The sequence below is a fragment of the Diabrotica virgifera genome, chromosome 3 (genome assembly GCF_917563875.1).
Source record: "Diabrotica virgifera virgifera chromosome 3, PGI_DIABVI_V3a".
Taxonomy (NCBI): domain Eukaryota; kingdom Metazoa; phylum Arthropoda; class Insecta; order Coleoptera; family Chrysomelidae; genus Diabrotica; species Diabrotica virgifera.
The window spans coordinates 271,951,569-271,971,171 of NC_065445.1; the positions used below are offsets into that span (position 1 = coordinate 271,951,569).

General features: G+C 31.4%; 1 protein-coding gene across 1 annotated transcript in view; it reads left to right on the forward strand.

Moving 5' to 3' along the window:
* Positions 1-4,161: 4,161 nt before the first annotated feature.
* LOC114325569 (uncharacterized) overlaps positions 4,162-19,603 on the forward strand; it is a 120,945-nt gene continuing 105,503 nt past the window's right edge. Inside the window, exon 1 of the mRNA XM_028273659.2 lies at positions 4,162-4,445. The gene's annotated coding sequence lies outside the window, so the exon portion shown is untranslated. The remainder of the gene's footprint in view (positions 4,446-19,603) is intronic.

Below are 19,603 nucleotides of genomic sequence, written 5' to 3' on the forward strand. Positions count from 1 at the left end.
AAGATATCTTCAACTTTTTTTGTTGAAATATCTTCTACAACTCAAAAGTAAACAATACAAGACAAAATTTAAATCCGCTAAGCATCCCTTTTTGAAAAAAACGATTTTTTCTAAAAAAAAAATATAAATTTCAGAAATTTCTGAAGAATTTCTTGGACCCTCCCGCATATCCTCCACCCGCTGCATTTTGTTTTTATTTGCAAACTAGTGGATAAAAGAAAGAAATTAGATATGTATTTATTTATACAGGGTGGGCCAAAGAAAAGAGTTCACCTCGATATTTGGCAGTAGTTATTAGATTTTAAGGATATGCCGAAACAGGTCGATTTTTACTTTTACAATTTTTTGATATATATTTCATACTAGTGACGTAATCGATCTGAGCGTGATGACGTAATCGATGATTTTTTAAATGGGAATAGGGGTCGTGTGGTAGCTCATTTCAAAGGGTGTTCAATTCTCTATTTACTAATATAAACATTAAGATCATTATTTATACAGGGTTGCCAAAAAAATTATTTTTGAATTAAATTAATGACACAAAAAGAAGAATGTATGTCATTTATTTAACTCAAAATACATTTTATTGCTGTCAAAAAATAGAAAAAAATGTTTATTGGGCAAATAAACATTGTTTTTCGTTTAAATTAAAAAATGTTAAAACTGTCACAAGAGGTAGTTGGGAGGCTGTTTGTGATTATTTTAAGCGAAAAAAAATGTTTATTTGTGAAATAAACATTTTTTTCTATTTTCTGACAGCAGTACAATGCATTTTGAGTTAAATAAATTAAAAGTACATTCTTATTTTTGCGTCAATTAATTAATTCAAAAAACATTTTTTTGGTCGCCCTGTATAAATAATGATATTAATGTTTATATTACTGAATAGAGAATTGAACACCCTTTCAAATGAGCTACCACACGACCCCTATTCCCATTTAAAAAATCATCGATTACGTCATCACGCTCTGATGGATGACGTCACTAATATAAAATATATGCGAAAAAATTGCAATATAAAAATAAAAATCGACCTATTTCGGCATTTTCTTAAAATTGAATAACTACTGCCAAATATCGAGGTGGACTCTTTTCTTTGGCCCACCCTGAATTTATTATTGCTGTGTTCATGTACTATTAATATAGAAGTTTGAATAAACGTTTCTTTCATTTTGAAAACGATTACAACGATAGTTATTGCAAAATATTTATGTAAAAGGTTACTTTTCAGAAATTTATATTTTTTTAGAAAAAATCGTTTTTTTTTTTCAAAAGGGGACTCTTAGCGGATTTCAATTTTGTCTTGTATTGTCTACTTTTGAGTTGTAGAAGATATTTCAACAAAAAAAGTTGAAGATATAGTAAATTAGATAATAACGTGTTTCAAGCTCACCGTGATGCATTCGCAAGAACAATACATGAGTAGTCAATAATTTTTTTTATTTTTATTAATTGTTTAAATAAAAAAACAATTTTAATGGAAAAGGCTTAAATTCTCCTGTTTTTTACAATGTAGAAACTTGAAACTTTTACGGATTGTAGCTAATGATATGAACTATACATAATTTCACTTTTATAAATAAAAATACGATTTTAACGGAAAATGCTTAAATTCTCTTGTTTTTTACAATGAAGAAACTTGAAACTTTTACAGATTGCAGCTAATTATATGAACTATACCTAATTTCACTTTTTACGTTAATTGTTTACATTATGCTTCATAAATAAAAAATAAAGTTTCAAAGGGCCTAGCCGGGTAAGATGGTGAAAAGTGCCCCCAACCCAATCTAAATTCCATATAGGCTACTTTTTAGCACATATAGAGGAACTAACTTTCTGAAATTTTTAGCCCCCTAGGTGGTCACGTGACCCCCCTAGAGCCTAATTAGGCTTTTTATGTTTTTATTTTTTATCTCAGCCGCATTAAGAGCTAGCCAAAACTTTATTTAAAAAAGTTGTAAGTTTTAAAAAGATCTATATGAAATTTTTTTTTTTATTTTTTTTGGCGGGAAATTCGAATTTTTAGAACAATTTTAAACTTTTAAATAAATCTGAAAAAAAAACTAAGACACTCGTTTTTACGAAAATTAATTATAATGTGTATTTTTGCACAATCTTTCACCCTGATTTTTGTCAGATTTTTAAAATTGGTGAAACGTACCTTTAAAAATAAAAAACCGCATTTTTTCGGTTTTTTTTTCGTTTTCTTGATACAATTTTATACATATTTTTCAAAAAATTTAACACCGTCACTAGAATAGGTAAAAAACTGAAAAATAATTGGGATTTGCTTCATAAAAATTTTTTGTAACGCCATCCATTTTCAAGATACAGGGCGTTGAAGAAAACAAAATTTTACATATTTTTTACGATTTTGCCGAAACTACTGGCAACATTGTAATAAAACTTGGCGGGTTTTAAGAGGTAGTTATTGTGCATGTTTTGACATACAACTAAGGATTTAATATTCATCACTGGCGCGCATAGGGGTAATGGTCTGAACTTTTCAAAGAAAAAAAGATAGTACGCCACTGACATATTTCAAATTAACAATCATTTTTGAATTCATCGTTCAATTTGCAATAAAAAATCTATCTTCTCATTTTTTCATACGACGCGCTGTTTTGCTGCAAAAAATAAAATATCTTAACGCTTCCAAAGTATTCGAATTAATTTTGATAATGGATGTATGGAGTTTATTATGTATGTAGATGTAGAAACTACTAGAAGTTCGAATACTTTGTAAGGGTTAAGATCTTTTATTTTTTGAATAAAAATGGCGCGTCGTATGAAAAAATAAGAAGATACATTTTTTGTCACAAATTGAACGAGAAATTAAAAAACGATTGTTAATTTGAAATATGTCAGTGGCGTACTATCTTTATTCTTTAAAAAGTTCAGACCATTACCCCTATGCGAGCCAATGATGAATATCAAATCATTAATTGTATGTCAAAATATGCACAATAACCAGCTCTTAAATCCCGCCAAGTTTTATTACAATGTTGCCAATAGTTTCAGCAAAATCGTAAAAAATGTGTAAAATTATGTTTTCTTCAACGCCCTGTATTTTGAAAATGGATGGCTTTACAAAAAATTTTTATAAAGCAAACCCCAATTATTTTTCAGTTTTTTACCTATTCTAGTGACAGTGTTACCTTTTTTGAAAAATAAGTATAAAATTGTTTCAAAATACGAAAAAAAAACTGAAAAAATGCGGTTTTTTATTTTTAAAGGTACGTTTCACCAATTTTAAAAGTCTGAAAAAATTCAGGGTGAAAGATTGTGCAAAAATACACATTATAATTAATTTTCGTAAAAACGAGTGTCTTAGTTTTTTTTTCAGACTCATTTAAAAGTTTAAAATTGTTCTAAAAATTCGAATTTCCCGCCAAAAAATTTAAGAAAAATTTTTTCTTATAGATATTTTTGGAACTTACAACTTTTTTTAATAAAGTTTTTGGCTAGCTCTTGATGCGCCTGAGATAAAAAATAAAAACATAAAAAGCCTAATTAGGCTCTAGGGGGGTCACGTGACCACCTAGGGGGCTAAAAATTTCAGAAAGTGAGTTCCTCTATATGTGCTAAAAATTGGCCTATATGGAATTTAAATCGAGCTGGGGGCACTTTTCACCATCTTACCCGGCTAGGCCCTTTTTTGCCGGTTCCGACTACTTTTCATGTTAGTACATCATATTATGTTTTATACATATTTTAATAAACATGACGATATATTTTAATGTTTGAAAAGTGTAAGACTAAAAAGTAAAAAATAGAAAAATATGAAAAAAAGATTTTTAAGAAACGCTTTTCTTTAGTTACGATTGAATGTTAATTTTAGTCAATCGTAACTAAAGAAAAGCGTTTCTTAAATTTTTTTTATATTTTTTTATTGACACGTTAATCTGAATATAAAATATGTACTGCCCCTTGCATCCTATATGAATTAATGTTTTTATATAGGAACATAACGTTCTTGTATACGAAGTACCACCATATTATGCGTTAAAAATTCTGAAAGGACAAAATTACAGTATCGTCTTCACTCACAACTACTGAATACCCCTCCATCATCCATTTAGGCGTCCACAGAACCTTATCGTATCGGTTATGGTTATAAGATGTAACAAAATTCCTCATTGCTTCACATTGTCTTGGCGTCGCTGCAACTCGCGGTCCGTTATCAAATCCTTTCATCAGCAGCCGCGGAGTCCGCCCGAGCCTGTCCCTCGCGAGCGAAAGATAGGAGAAGAAGAACGGTGCAAGGTCGGGCAAGGCCGTCTTTTCTTTCACTCATTTCAGTAACACTTCAGCGACGGATCGGCATCAGCGATTGTTTCAGTAACACTTGTCGGTGCGATAATAAAGACCAGGAAGTTTTCTTTCAGTTGCGTACCGGCTCTACATTGTTGCAGGAGAGTGCTATTTCTTGAACGTTTATAAAGGTTGGTGGATTTTTTTAATGTATACTTTACAAAAATACGTAAAAATCGATCATACAAGGGAAACAGTTTTTCTCAGGATATCTCAATAACTAGGTATATGCCGAGTTTTTCGAATAATATATAGCAATAAACATTTTCTCCAGAAATTTCCTATTTTTTTTTAATTACCAACAATATAGTGTAAAATAATTACACTTTTATAAAAAATATCTTTTTTATAATAAAACGTTTTTATTATTTATACGAGAGAATATAAAATAATTTGACGATATTTAATGCTTAAAATTCCAAAAATTACACTAGTATAAAAAAAGTACTTTTTATAATACCACGGTTGTTTAAAATGGTATATATAATATTTATATATACTAATTAACTTATAAAATACGAATTTTAAGTATATCAACTTTTAATTAATTATTAAAAAAATTAAAGAAACATACGCAACAACCGTGTTCGAACTAGGGCACTTTCGGTCTGCAGTCTAATGCCACTGACCCACCATCAATTTGTAGATATCGATTTATTAACGTACTTTAAAATATCATTGCATTAGCCACATTTTTAAAATAGTTTGAAATAAAAAAAAAGTCGATTTATCCATACAGGTTGATTGATTGGTGGGGTAAAGCTTCGTAGATCCGTTATAGTAATAGATAGAAATAAAAGTTAATAACAAAAATTGTAGCTAACTTTGATTACAGATTGATAATCAGTAATCGTAAATTGTCAGTTTTAGACAATTCAGTCATGGCTTACCTAAAATTTGGAAAGATTTAGACCCGTAATTAACAATTTACTCTGAAAAATGAAAATATTTCAAAAACTAATAAATTTAGACATAGGCAATGTTATATATAAATTAAAGTAAGGTAATAGTACTTTTCGATAGTGATATAAAATACAGAGTGTTTCATTTAAAATTACTGAGAAAATAATGTACTTGCGTTTTGACTCACCTTGTATTCAATATAAAGAAAATCAGGAATATCAATAATTTATGAAAATTTTGACAATAAGTAGTGTTCTATTTAAAAAAACATGAGTTTGATCTGCCACTATGTTATCGAATACCCTGTAGAATTCTATTAATTTTGTAATGTGAAGCTCAAATTTGGCTACAATTTTTGTTATTAACTTTTATCGCTATCCATTACTATAACGTATCTACGGAGCTTTACCCTACTAATCAATCACCCTGTATAATAGCAGTTAAATATTGCATTGTTAGCTAGTTCAAAGCTATTCTGAAAATTGCAGGTACCTACGTAGCCTAGAACTATTTTTAAAATGGATTACAAAATTTGCGGAGTGCGTGACACCGACCAAGCCAAGTATAAAAACGTTTTAAAATACGAAGTATTTTCTAATGTTTGTTTATGAATCATTAAAACAAACCTTTTATCTAAGAAGGGGACTTACTTTCTAAATTGGAAAAAAAGACAATAACTTTTGAATATCTTTAAAGAAAAAATTATTATATTTCGCACATCCCGTTCAAAAGTATATTAACTCAAAAAGTTTAATTTTTGTGTTTATCTCACCAACAAAATGCATTATGCATCATCTTTTCCAGGAAAAAATGTAATATGGCAACCTTAAAAATATCTCAGTAGATGGAGTGAACCGATATGTCACAATTAAAAATTAAAGCTCATGGCCCGGTACAAACAGTATCATTCGAATATGTAACAAGATGTAAAGTAAAAAAGTATTAATTCAAAAACGACCATATTATAACACCATTGTATTTTAAAGTTTATTGCGGGAAAGTGTTGTAAATTAAATTTTTAAATGAAAACTGTATTTTTCCAATTCAAATTTCGAATTTATTTTTTCGAAATTTTGAATAAAAATGTAGTTTTTACTTGTTATTTTCTTTTATATATTTCTAAAAAATATTCTTCTATCTTACTTATTCTCATTTAAAAAAAATCGTCGATTACGTCATCACATTCAGCCAGATGACGTCACTAGTATGATATATATGCCATAAAATCATAAATTAAAATCAAAATTCGACCTGTTTCAGGAATTTCTAATATTGTTGTTTATTTAGCTATTAATGAATTTATGCGCTACTTTATGGACGCACTGTATACCGATATAATTAGCAAACCTATACGTTTTCTACATAAATTTCGATCTAGCTTTTAATTTTTTTTTATTTAATTATTAATATTAAAAATTTAGTAAGAAAAATGCGATTTTTTAATGTTTATCTATCAGGTACATTACTAAATATACAGTATTTGTACTTAAATATAAACATTTTATCTATTAATAAGGGGACATTTACGTTCTAGATTGCAAAAAAGACAATTTTTAAATATTTTTTAAGAAAAAACTATTATATTTATGCCTATAATTTTTATGTATTGTTAAAAAGATTTCGAGGTATACAGAAAAAAAAGGATTTTTGGGACTTTTAGATATTTTTCACCACTGCAGGGGGCTTCTTCGAAAACATGCATTTAAATTTGGGACAAATTGCCTGTAACATTTTCTTTTAATTCCAATGGGATTCAATTCGTGAGACTTAATCCTGATAAAAAAAACCTTTAAAAAGTTAATTTTTTTATATTATATACACGATTTTATAATGAATTGAAAAAAACGGCTGTTCTGAGGATGAACCTATCCCTCTACTAAAAAGATACGGTTCTTTTTTCATTTTTTTAGAGGTTTATTTAGTAGTCGAATATATTATAAAGTATCAAAAAAATTATTTTATCGCCAAGCGTCACTAAAGTCATTCATTATCGTACTCATTTGCCCTCATTTGCGGCAGTAAAGTAACACTTTATTGTACTGAAAGAAGAATTTTACTTTACCTGCCGCGAGTAATCAAATTAACTGAGATTGAATGTAAGCGGTAGATGGCAGTAATCGATTATTTATTTGAGTGAACTTAAAATTTATTTACTTTAATTATTAAAAATATTGTACAAAATTTACGTTATTATTAATTAAATTTATGTCAGAAAGTGAAATTCTGTAGTATTTTGCAATTATATTCATAAAACATAAATCGAAACTTTACAGATTTAGTAATTAGGTACTTATTCAATATTGATTACTTGAACAACTATCGATTAAACATCGAAATCGGCCATCATGCAAAAGCATTCTGTCATCGTCATTACTGTCATACGAAATTTTTATTTCGTCTAAAATTAATAAAATTCTTAAATCTTTTAAGTTTTTTATTATTGCAAATATATTATGAAATGGTGGTTTTGCTAATTCGATTATATATAGGACGGTGACAGATATTAATGATAATGTGTTAGCAAATATATTTATTTAGATTTTCTACTATTCATCAAGGGAAAATCAACTGCGCTGCGGAAGGCTACACTTCATAAACAATAACGTAACTATTAACGGTATTTTTAATTTTTGGTATTTTATTTTAAGTGTTAAAATTGGTTTAATATTTAAATAAAAATACGATTAAACTGTTTAAAATATATTTATTTCGATAAAATTGTAATAATAGAAGTATAACGTCTTACGTGCGTACCAGGTACACACACTCTTTTTTCATTAGGATGTAAGTAAGTAAATGTTAATGTTTTTTATGATTGGCGATAAAATGTTGTATGCAACACGTCAATAAAGACTCTTTACTGACTTGGTACATAAATAACTATTATATATACTTAAGTTCAAGTTGTGTTTAAAATAATTGTAATTAGTTAATACATATTATGATTATGTTTTATAAACTTCCCTAGGGGCCGGTTGTTCGAACGCTAATCAAAAATGGAATCAACTGATCATTATCAAATATTTAATTACTATCAACTTGTATTGGGTTGCTGAATTGTCACTAATTGATTAATTATTATTTAATTACATTATATTATTATGTTATATTATATTAGTTATTGATTGATTATTTGTTGCATAAACGTCAATTTATTTGACGTTTATTCAACGCATCACAATGAATTATTAGTGTTTTACGTGTATTTGATATCTCGATTTGGTTCCCATCAAGAAAATTTATTACAATCAACTGATTGACGTACAAACAACGGATTTTGTTATTTGGTGGTTGTTAAGGGGACTTGATTATAAACAACTTCTTGATTAGCGTTAGAACAACCGGCCCTAGGTCTTAAGGGGCTATCCTAGTGTAAAAATACGAAATTCATATACTTTTTTTGGGAATTTCTAAAATAAAAAGTACTAAATATTCCAATTCTTTTGAAAATTTGCACGAACATTGATTATAAAGAAAAGTACATGCAAAACAATCTTCATAAAAAATATCGAAAATTAAACGATTTATGCGCCATCTACTAACACCGTGAAAATAAAAACATGGCCCCACTGCTGCAGTGATTGGGACTAACAGAGATCCTAAAACATAAAGTTTCAATGTGATTATTGAAGTATATATAAGTTATTTCCCATACCATCAACTAGGATTTTTTAAAAGTATTAAAATTTGGAAAAAGGACGAAGTGTTGAATTTTTTTTAAATTAGATAAAACATTTTCAATTTCAAAAACCGCAAAATTGAAATTTTTTATCCGATCAAAAAACCCCTAGTTGATGGTATAGAAAATAACTTATATTTCAATAATAACTTTGAAATTTTTTAGGCAGAGTAGAGTTAGAGTGCTGGTCTGCGCTCCCTGTTCTAAGTGAAAAATAAGACGGTTTTGCCTTCGCATTGCAACTGAATAAAAATGGAATTTTTATTTAATTTTTTATTGGTCTTTACTCCTTTGAGTAACTAGGTCCATTTTCCGTTGGAATTTTCCAGCTGAGCAGACGGGGTCGTGAATTGTAAATTTTTTGAATTCCCTCTTGTCTTCTTCGCTTAAGCATCTATCTGGCTTGCAATTTTTAGAAGCCATGGAGGTCTTACCAGGAAAATGGACCAATATGTTTTCAATTAAAAATCTTTTAGTAATATTTTTAATATTTTTCAATATTATTAATGTTTCTATTAGGTTGGAAACTTATTTTGCCTTTCAGGTGCCAGATGACGCTAGTCACCTACTCCATAAACGTCAGTTGCAATGCAAGGATAAGGTTTCGTGATTTTGTCACTTCGGGCAGAGAGCAGCAGCAGGCCTACGCCTCTCTGATGATGACTCCAAATAGAGTCGAAAATCGTCGATTTAGAGTGCTGGTCTGAGCTCCCTGTTCTAAGTGAAAAATAAGACGGTTTTGCCTTCGCATTGCAACTGAATAAAAATGGAATTTTTATTTTATTTTTGAAATTTTTTGTTTTAGGATCTCTATTAGTCCCAATCACTGCAGCAGTGGAGCTATGTTTTTATTTTCACGGTGCCAGTAGATGGCGCATAAATAGTTTAATTTTCAATATTTTGTTATAAAAATCGTTTTATGTGTACTTCTTTATCCAATAAATGCTCATGCCAATTTTCAGAACAATTGGCACAGTACTTTTTATTTTAGCAATTCCCAAACAAGTATATGAATTTCGTACTTTTACACTAGGATAGCCCCTTAAGAGGATGAGTACGTATTTTCGGCTGCAATGCTATTCAAATGGGGATTCATTTTTTTCGAATCCTGGGAAAACTAATACGTATTTTTGAAAAATTTAAACGCAGAATGAGAGATTACGTTATTAGCGAGGGCCGAAAGCCCCTGAGAACTTCTATAATGTTTATTTTAATAAGTTACAGGGGTGAAAAACTAAGAGAAAATTTAGTGTGATTTTTAATTTCAAATATCTCACTAAAAATAAACTTTTTATTTATTCTAAGGGACTTTCAGCCCTCGATAATAATTAAGTCTTTCATTCTGCGTTTAAATTTTTCAAAAATATTTATTGGTTTTTTTTCAGGATTCGAAAAAAATTAACACAATGTCTGTGGTAATATTTTCCAAATCTATCTTTGTCTTATAACGCACTTAGTCGAATATAATGTCAGTCAGACAGTGACAATCATGCAGTGACAATTTTAAATATTTGACATGGCATCGGGAATATTTTGAGTTGTTGATTAAATATTATTAATATATAGTGTATTTGATAAACAATTGATTTAAGACGTGAACTTAATAAAAAGTTATTTATTGTGTATTATTTGTGGAAGATCCAAGCAGAGAATACATCAGGATAATATATTCTGTGATCCAAATCCAAGTATTTTGTTGATAAAGATCACAATTGTAATCGTTCCATAGTAACAATATATTATTAAAAAATCACTTTAACACTTTTCCTCTTTTCTGGATTGAGTATTAGTTTTTTTTGTACATATAAATTATTACAATCACTGAATACATAGTTAGTGAAAAAATTATCACATTTATTAACTGAATTAATAATTTGCAATTATACAAATATAACAGTTATCCAAGAACATTCAAAAGCCATTTCTTTAAGTTAATGATAACATTGTCAAATAGAATCACATTCTAGTAATATTTACATATCCATACCAGTGTGAATTTTACTACACGTAATTTGCCGTGTAAAGGCAGAAAAAATAGGGATAGCCGTAAAATATTTGCGAATTATGTACCGATGGCCTTAATGGCCTGTGTGTAAAAATAAATAATAACTTTGAAGGAAATCGCGATTTTTGCATTTAATTCTTAAGGTGATACAGTAGCGATCAACAGGTAGCCAAAACGCGTTCCAAGATTGCGGCTATAATTTTGAATATTTTTTCGAGATATTTGGCACACGTATTCGTAATATAATAAAGAATGGCGGTACAGAGCCCAATTTGAAAAATATATTAATATGTGGACATTACTCTGTAATTAAATACAATATTAAAAAAAACGAGCCTGTAGCGCCATTAAGAAGAACAAAAAAATACACTTTCTTCAATTAAACTTTTTTATTCGATGCATAGATTTTGTGTCATTTTGGAACTACTAATGAAATAAAAAATTTTAGTAGTTCCAAAATGACACAAAATCTAGGCATCGGATAAAAAAGTTTATTTGAAGAAAGTGTATTTTTTTGTTCTTCTTAATGGCGGTACAGGCTCGTTTTTTTAATATTGTATTTAATTACAGAGTAATTTCCACATATTAATATATTTTTCAAATTGGGCTCTGTACCGCCATTCTTTATTATATTACGAATACGTGTGCCAAATATCTCGAAAAAATATTCAAAATTACAGCCGCAATCTTGGAACGCGTTTTCGCTACCTGTTGATCGCTACTGTTTCCTCTTAATAACCAAACTTAATTATCTGCAAGAGACATATAACTTTTTTTCTAAAAACATATAACACTATAAACAGGTGTATAATTAATAATCTTACATATAGGTACCTGGATTATTCCGGAGCTCCGGGAAAAGTCAGCTCTCCTGCCTGGAGTCATTATAAATAAATCTTAATATATTTTATTGCCGCCATAAGGAAATTATTAAAGATGCAATTAAAAGTAAGAAAATTGTAATTTAATTTATAAATGCGTAAAATGACAATAATATTAGCGGAAAAAGATGTTTAAAGGCAGTAAAAAATAAGCATATATATTATTGCATATTTGTTTTACAGCGAATCGTTAAAGAGAAAATATGTTTTTATGAAAATTAAAAACCTTCAAAAATTACAACGAGATGTATGAAATAACCAATTAATTTTAAAGTTTTGAGAATGGTGAAGAAAGATCAGCAAGTAAATTAAACAAGAATAAAAACCGCTAATCGCCGTAAAAATGAATGGCGTACACAATATTCCAGCTACAAAAAGCTGATAATTTACGTGGCGCGAAAATGTCTTTTTCTACGGCCGTGCTAAAAGAGCCACTTTCACGCACCCCTTTCGTTTCCGAAAGTTGTACTTTCCCGCACGGCGTGCGTCGACTGCTTGCCCGAACTCCGTTATCGCGTCGTTCAGGTCAACGGCAGTCTCGTGCGTGAAAGTATCATTTTCCGCACTAGTTAGGAAAATAACTATTCCATTTTGATGAAAAATAAAACTCTGGTTTTATTTTGAAAGATTTTTCCATAATATTTGCTAAATTTGAAGTAAATCGCGCCACAAAAGTGTAACTTTGATGCAGTTTTCATTTTGAAGTCCTTTTGTGGCGCGTTTTATTCCAAATTTAGCAAATATTATGGAAAAATCTCTCAAAATAAAACCAGAATTTTATTTTTCTACGGCCGTGCTAAAAAAGCCACTTTCCCGCACGCATTTCGTTTCCGACAGTTGCACTTTCCCGCACAGCAAATTTTCCGTGTTTAGATATTATTTACTAACTTATTTCAAATTTATCTTATTGTGTTCATGTTTTAATGAAATTAGCGCGATTATTTCATTCATAGGAGATTCTGACGAATAGAAAGCTACAGAAATAAAAATTAAACTGATTATTTCATTCATAGGAGATTCGGACCAATAGAAAGCTACAGAAATCTGAATTAAATCGATAATTTTTGATAATCTCCCGTCGTTAATAGTCCAGAAAGCCACTGCGCATCCGCTAGGAAAAATATTCTAATTCGGATTTTTTGCACAATCTTACTCAAAAAGGACTCCTTTTAACAAATTTGCATGTTGCCAGGACCAAAAGGTGGTCAAAAATTTTTTAAACGTTTTTTTTTTTTGTTTTTTTCCTAAAATTATTTTTTTTGCATGGAAAATAGTTTTTTTAGGTTTTTTGGATCATTCCAAACAGAAAAGGTCTTTGGTGACTTTTCTCTAAAAATGATATTTTTTGACATATAAGCGCTTAAAAATTGAAAAATTGGGAAATCGGCCATTTTTAACCCTCAAAAACTATGTGAAAAACTTAAAATTTGAATGTTGTCAAGATAGGTAGATATTATTTAAACATCGATTCATGAAATCCCGAAGAGTTTTTTGCAATACAATATTCAAAACTCCTTTGTTTTTTAATTGATAATCAAGCGTGCGCGACACTATTTTCCACCGACAGTATGGTGCAAATGAAAGGAATAAGACTAAGTTTTCACTCTAATGGCATATAACATATCCCACCAGAATGAAAACAATGGGAACCTTCTCTGGTTACACCTCCGAGGCTTCTACAATTTGCAAGCCATACGGATGCTGAGACTAAGGAAGATGAGGGAATTCTACAATTTACAATTCACGTCACATCTGCTCAGCGCGGTAAAGTTCCAACGAGACTGGTTCCCTTCATACTCCACACAGAGTAAATGTAAATCAAAAATGAATAACCATTTTCAATTTCGTTGCAAAACGAAAATACAGCCGAACCATATTCCAGTCCAATCAGAGAGTGCTGCAAGCACCTCTACCGGTTTCGAAACTTATTAGTCTCTCATCAGGAGGCACATATGCTGCTCTCCCTGATCCAACCAAAACAAACCCCAGCGTGCAGTCCCGAATTGCAACGAACGAAATGGCATAGATGCCCTAGCGGCAACTGCTAGCAAAAGACTAAGTTTTCACTCTAATGGCATATAACATATCCCACCAGAATGAAAACAATGGGAACCTTCTCTGGTTACACCTCCGAGGCTTCTACAATTTGCAAGCCATACGGTTGCTGAGACTAAGGAAGATGAGGGAATTCTACAATTTACAATTCACGTCACATCTGCTCAGCGCGGTAAAGTTCCAACGAGACTGGTTCCCTTCATATTCCACACAGAGTAAATGTAAATCAAAAATGAATAACCATTTTCAATTTCGTTGCAAAACGAAAATACAGCCGAACCATATTCCAGTCCAATCAGAGAGTGCTGCAAGCACCTCTACCGTTTTCGAAACTTATTAGTCTCTCATCAGGAGGCACATATGCTGCTCTCCCTGATCCAACCAAAACAAACCCCAGCGTGCAGTCCCGAATTGCAACGAACGAAATGGCATAGATGCCCTAGCGGCAACTGCTAGCAAAAGACTAAGTTTTCACTCTAATGGCATATAACATATCCCACCAGAATGAAAACAATGGGAACCTTCTCTGGTTACACCTCCGAGGCTTCTACAATTTGCAAGCCATACGGATGCTGAGACTAAGGAAGATGAGGGAATTCTACAATTTACAATTCACGTCACATCTGCTCAGCGCGGTAAAGTTCCAACGAGAGCAGCATATGTGCCTCCTGATGAGAGACTAATAAGTTTCGAAACCGGTAGAGGTGCTTGCAGCACTCTCTGATTGGACTGGAATATGGTTCGGCTGTATTTTCGTTTTGCAACGAAATTGAAAATGGTTATTCATTTTTGATTTACATTTACTCTGTGTGGAGTATGAAGGGAACCAGTCTCGTTGGAACTTTACCGCGCTGAGCAGATGTGACGTGAATTGTAAATTGTAGAATTCCCTCATCTTCCTTAGTCTCAGCATCCGTATGGCTTGCAAATTGTAGAAGCCTCGGAGGTGTAACCAGAGAAGGTTCCCATTGTTTTCATTCTGGTGGGATATGTTATATGCCATTAGAGTGAAAACTTAGTCTTTTGCTAGCAGTTGCCGCTAGGGCATCTATGCCATTTCGTTCGTTGCAATTCGGGACTGCACGCTGGGGTTTGTTTTGGTTGGATCAGGGAGAGCAGCATATGTGCCTCCTGATGAGAGACTAATAAGTTTCGAAACCGGTAGAGGTGCTTGCAGCACTCTCTGATTGGACTGGAATATGGTTCGGCTGTATTTTCGTTTTGCAACGAAATTGAAAATGGTTATTCATTTTTGATTTACATTTACTCTGTGTGGAGTATGAAGGGAACCAGTCTCGTTGGAACTTTACCGCGCTGAGCAGATGTGACGTGAATTGTAAATTGTAGAATTCCCTCATCTTCCTTAGTCTCAGCATCCGTATGGCTTGCAAATTGTAGAAGCCTCGGAGGTGTAACCAGAGAAGGTTCCCATTGTTTTCATTCTGGTGGGATATGTTATATGCCATTAGAGTGAAAACTTAGTCTTTTGCTAGCAGTTGCCGCTAGGGCATCTATGCCATTTCGTTCGTTGCAATTCGGGACTGCACGCTGGGGTTTGTTTTGGTTGGATCAGGGAGAGCAGCATATGTGCCTCCTGATGAGAGACTAATAAGTTTCGAAACCGGTAGAGGTGCTTGCAGCACTCTCTGATTGGACTGGAATATGGTTCGGCTGTATTTTCGTTTTGCAACGAAATTGAAAATGGTTATTCATTTTTGAAAGGAATAAATTCGTTATTTCGTAAACCGGCGAATTTAAGGAAAAATCCCGAAACAGGTCGATTTGTATTTTTAAGTTATGATATTATGGCATATATGGTATACTAGTGACGTCACCCATCTGGGCGTGATGACGTAATCGATGATTTTTTTTAATGAGAATAGGGGTTGTGTACTAGCTCATTTGAAAGGTTCTTCAATTCTCTATTCAGTAATATAAACATTTATATAATTATTTATACAGGGTGTCGTTCTACTTCTTTATTTGTCAAATAATTTAATTTAATAAAAACTTTTTGGGCACCCTGTATAAATAATTATGTAAATGTTTATATTACTGAATAGCGAATTGAATAACCTTTCAAATGAGCTACCACACGACTCCTATTCTCGTTTAAAAAAATAATCGATTACGTCATCACGCCCAGATGGATGACGTCACTAGTATACTATACATGCCACAATATCATAACTTAAAAATACAAATCGACCTGTTTCGGGATTTTTCCCTAAATTCGCCGGTTTACGAAATAACGAATTTATTCCTTTCATTTGCACCATACTGTCGGTGGAAAATAGTGTCGCGCACGCTTGATTATCAATTAAAAAACAAAGGAGTTTTGAATATTGTATTGCAAAAATCTCTTCGGGATTTCATGAATCGATGTTTATAGAATATCAACTTACCTTGGCAACATTCAAATTTTAAGTTTTTCACATAGTTTTTGAGGGTTAAAAATGGCCGATTTCGCAATTTTTCAATTTTTAATCGCTTATATGTCAAAAACTATAATTTTTAGAGAAAAGTCGCTAAAGACCTTTTCTGTTTGGAATGATCCAAAAAACCTAAAAAAAACTTTGTTCCATGCAAAAAAAATAATTTTAGGAAAAAAACAAAAAAAAAACGTTTAAAAAATTTTTGACCACCTTTTGGTCCTGGCAACATGCAAATTTGTTAAAAGGAGTCCTTTTTGAGTAAGATTGTGCAAAAAATCCGAATTAGAATATTTTTCCTAGCGGATGCGCAGTGGCTTTCTGGACTATAAGTATATTACGTCAGATGTCCTTCGTTGCTACGAAAAAATACATTCAGTGACATTAATGACAATTAATGTTTTAAAAATTATAAAAGTGATGACTTTCAATCGTCAAATATTTATAAAAACTGTGTGTTTAATGGTACTTACATAAATAAATTACAATAAAATTTTGGTTTTGAACAGTTTTATTCATGAAATAATCGCAACAAATTGCACTCGACCTCTGAAATTAATATAGAATTTTTGCTCTCGTGACACTTTGACATAATTTCACTCGCCTTAACTGTCAAAGTGTCACTCGGGAAAAATTCAATAATTTCAGAGCTCTTGTGCAATTACTACTGATTATTTTTTATGATTTTAACTTCCAATCGTATAGTACGATATTTGATCACGTGTTTAATTCTGTCCAATCAGATTAAAATTATACTGAGAATTATTTACTGTAGCGAATTACCGATAGAATTTTTTTAAATAGATTGTTTCTGTTTAATGGCAACCAGTTTCCTAGTTTTGACAACTGTCACATTTAAGAAAATATCCATAATATACGTATTAACAAATAATCTTACGAATATCACACGACAGTAAGAAAAAATAAGAAAATAATGCTTCATTTTTACTCAAATTTGTTGTCATTGGGTAATAGACACTCGAGCCCTGCGGGCTCTCGTGTCTATTGCCAGAGAACAAATTTTCGAAAAACTGTCGCATTATTTTCAATTTATTCTCACTCTCTTATGATATTATACCCGATAATTTTTGATAATTTTCCGTCGTCAAGTATAATACGTCAGATGCCCTTCGTTGCTATGAAAAAATACATTCAGTGACATTAATGGCAATAAATGTTTTAAAAATTATAAAAGTGATGACTTTCAACCGTCAAACATTTGTAACAACTGTGTGTTTGTTTAATTGTACTAATTTGTACTTACACAGTTTTATTCATGAAATAATCGCAACAAATTGCACTCGACCTCTAAAATTAATATAGAATTTTAGAGATTTTGTGCAATTACTACTGATAATTCGATGAAATAAAATTATTTTGACATAATATTTAAAAGTCAGATCAGTAGACAATTACAACGGTTTTGAATCGTAGTCATGAAAACCAATATCGTCGTCGTGGTTACCCATTATATTGAAAGTTTGGTTTTGACAGCCTTGTGAAAGAATTAATTTGTGTGTTTTCACTCCTAAATAAAACTTCTAAAACTCCTAAATATAACTCTATTTTTGTGGCTTTTTTCCAAACGTACGGCCCTAGAAAAAATATTGTTCCTAACTCATGCGGAAAGTTTCTTCCCCGCACTCGACTGCTTGTCCGAACTTCGCTATCGCGTCGTTCAGGTCAACGGCAGTCTCGTGCGTGAAAGTATCACTTTCCGCACTAGTTAGGAAAATAACTATTTCTATCAAAATGAAAATATATTTTTGCGCCACGTAACATTCATATCAGCTCTTTTGTTGCTGGAATATTGTGTGTGCCACTCATTTTTATGGCCTTTAGCGGTTTTTTTATTTATTCTTGTGTCAGAAATTTTTCAGAAAGTTTTTTATAAATTAAATGTATGAACTTAAATGTAATCTTACTCGATTACACATTAAGAATTATAAATGGTCGCCTTTATCGCCCAAATAATCTAGTGGTTACGACACTAAACTTGTGATAGGGCAATCTGAGTTCATATCCAAGCCATCCCAATTTTTTTGCAATATAATTCTTTGTGTTCATCTAATGCACATTAAATGTTTTTATTCGGAATAGATTGAAAACAAATATAGCGTTGGCTGGCAAATGAATTCGGATTTTTTTCATAGGAAATGGATTTGATCATTTTTATGAGGCCTATAACTTAAAAATTCGAATGTTTCCAGATATGAACTATATACTTTTAGACGCATCTAGAGTCCTCCTACAATCACTCAATTATTGGCGCAATTCGTAGGTTGAAAATTTGAGTAATGGTCGAAAAACCAAAATTTTCAAAGTTAAATTTTTCAGTTTTTCGGCTATGCTGAGCCCTGTATATGTCCGATCTTGATCACTTAGGCGCCATTTGAAAGCTGAACTCAAGCTCTATTTATTTGGTGTATTTGCGGTTTACTTGTCTCTCTTTGAAACTAAGATACATACCCCCAAAAAATGTGCCGTGTTGTACTACCCAGTCCCATAGATGGTCAAAAGTCACAAACCACAAACTACACCCGTTTTGAATCCCAGACACACTTTTGAAACCTAGAAAAAAATTCAGATCGGTCTAACTTTTCCACATACATAAAAATATACATACAAACATGTCCCCCTTTTAAATAGAAATTGAGTCAAATTTTTGAGCTCGGTAACTATTGATTTAAAATTAGACATGGGTTGGAAAGGTAATGATCAATGCTATACAGGCCGCAGATGTAGGAATAAAATTTTCGAAAGTTTTGGGAGTTTTGGGGACGAGAACAAAAAACAGACCCCAAATGGGGAGGGCTGTAAAACCCATACCCCTTGAATCAATATGGATGGTTGACATATTGATTGCCTGGTCTTTTACTAAATTTTAAGATGGGATTTGGTCCATCTATATAAATGAAATATTCTAGCCCTGTACCTATATGACCAATAATTTTAATGAACTATGCTAACTAGTTTTGCAGTAGAAATTTTTTACAGTTTATACAAGTTATATCACATAATGTTAGTCAGCGTGTTTATTATGTGTATTTTCGCAGAAAATTAATTAAATAAAACAGAAGCTATCGCGTCTAAATGGACCAGTTTAATAAAACTCAGTGGGCAGCATGTATTCAAGTGTAAATTGAATTATTATACGCTAGATAATTCCGAAAAAAATAGAATCGATTGGAACACGAGAAGGATAAATCAAGAAAAAGTGCCACCGGGCGTATTAATTACATCTTTTCGTGTCCATTCTTCACTTGTTTAATATTAATGAAATCGCTCACCACAAGTGCAAATTATGGATTTTTGATGTTAACAGGTTGGTAGC